Consider the following 2,258-nt stretch of genomic DNA (forward strand, 5'->3'; position numbering starts at 1 on the left):
ATGCCCCAGTGGGTCTGTTGTCAGCCCAGTGCCCCATGGACACATTGGCCCCCCGAGCCCAATGCTCCTGTGGGTCTGTTGTCCCCCCCTAGTGCCCCATGGATATGTTTCCCCCAGAGCCCAATGCCCCTGTTGGACGGTTGTCCCCTCCCCAGTGCTCCACGGATACATTCCCCCTAGAGCCTATTGCCCCTGTGTGTCTATTGTCCCCCCCAGAAGCCAATGCCCCTGTGGGTCTGTTGTTCCCCGGATGGGTGTGTTTTCCCTCCAGAGACTGGCTGCCTTGTGGAAGAGATGATAGCCAGCCATGTTACTGGGCTCAGTGCATGTGGGCCTGGGTGAAGTTCTCTGGCCTGTGCTGGCCAGGAAGTCAGAAGAACTGAGCTTCTGGGCTTAAGCTCTAGGAAACTACAACTCCTCGGAGAAGAGAGTTGCTGCCCTCTTTGGGCCTGGCTTTTGGTGATGCGCTCGGGCCTGGCAGCACGCATAGGGTTGCCAGGTCTCCGGTTTTCAACTGGAACCCCGGGTCAAAAAGGGACCCTGGCGGCTCCGGTCAGCACTGCCGACTGGGCCATTAAAAGTCCGGTCAGCGGTGCTGCAGGTCTAAGGCAGGCTAGTCCCTATCTGTCCTGGCACTGCGCTACGCCCCGGAAGTAACCAGCAGGTCCAGCTCCATACTCCCATTGGGAACCGTGGCCAATGGGAAGGGGGGCAGTGCCTGACGGCGAGAGCAGCACGCGGAGCCTCCTGCCCCCCGTCCACCCAGGAGCAGGACCTGCTGTCCTAGCACGGAGCCTTAGCCCACTGTGCCTCTGACCGGGAGCCGCCTGAGGTAAGCCTGAGCCCCAGCCCTGAGCCCCCCCAAACCCCTCATCCCCAGCCTCACCGCACCCCAGAACCTGCACCCCCAGCCCAGAGCATTCACCCCCTCCCGCATCCCAACTCCCTGCCTGGAGCCCCCTCCCGCACCCTGAACCCCTCATTTCTGGCCCCACCCCAGAGCCTGCACCCCCCCACACACCCCAACCCCCTGCCCCAGCCTAGTGAAAGTGAATGAGGGGGGGATCATGGTGAGTAGGGGTGGGGCCTCAGGGAATGGGTGGGGCTAGGGTTTTTGGTTTTGTGCAGTTGGCAACCCTAAGCAAGCCGCGTGTTACGGTGCTGCTGAGACATGGGTTCAAATCCTGGCTCTGCACGTGGCAGCTAGCGGGCTCTGGTCCTGTCAGGATCCAGGCTGCTCAGCAGCTGCTGCCCGAAAAATGGGGTTGGAGACAAGACAACGAGATTCTTCCACCCCCCACCTCTGGAACAATTATTGCTGACACCGCCACATCCCGTCTGATCTCCCCAAACTATCAACCATCTGCACAGGGGCTCTCTCTCCCTCCCAGTAACCCTTCTGTAACGCCCACCTCTGCCCACCTCCTGCAATGAGTAGGCAGTGCTCACTCCCAGGGTGCTCCTGTTCTCCACCATCACAACTCCCAGGGGCCTCCTGGCAATCTCAGGCTGGCCAGCCCCTCCCTGTCCCCGCTCTCTCCCCTTGGGACTGGGGCGGGGTTTGGCCCTGGTGGTGACGCTGCACTCGCACCTTTGGAGGCCAAAGCTCTCCAGTCCCAAAGGCAGCCTGGGAGCATGGGCAGGCCTCAGCTCGGCTCTGCCCTTCAAATGAGGAAGGCGCTCTTTGAGGGGCTGGAGGCCGCCAGACCTGCAAGCCCCTTGCTGGGGGTCTCTGCTGCCTTGGCTTAGCAAAGGAAGGGCCCTCCGCCATGCTGCTGCCCCGCAGTGTCGCTGCGGCCTCGGCTAGCAAAGGCTGTTGTTGGGCTGGGCCTGAACTTTGAGGTTTCCAAGGTAACAAAAGGCCCACTCAGCCTGTTACATAAAATGGTTGCTGAAAGTCAGCAGAAGCAGGCACCCACTGACCCGGCACAGACAGGACGGTTGGCGTGAAATGCAGAGGGGGCTACAAGGCTCTTGGTTAAGCCACTGTTGGCATGGCAACGAGCTAAACCTGGAAGTGGGAGGGAATGTTTACAATTGGAATCACCCAAATGTGCTTTAATTGGTGAATGTTAATGAACCTTCAGTGTTGCGGGGATGGGGGGGTGTCAAGCAATGGGAGCAAGGACATGGTTGGTCTGGAAGGCACCAGCTTTACCAGCATAGCTGCTACTCCTGCTGGGACTCCAGGCGTCACCATGATCATCAGCTTGTTACCGCCTGAGGGGCTCGAGGCGGACTTCAAATGGTCCGTTGGC

Source organism: Terrapene carolina, unplaced genomic scaffold (genome assembly GCF_002925995.2).
Source record: "Terrapene carolina triunguis isolate 2854851 unplaced genomic scaffold, T_m_triunguis-2.0 Scaffold746, whole genome shotgun sequence".
NCBI lineage: Eukaryota > Metazoa > Chordata > Testudines > Emydidae > Terrapene > Terrapene triunguis.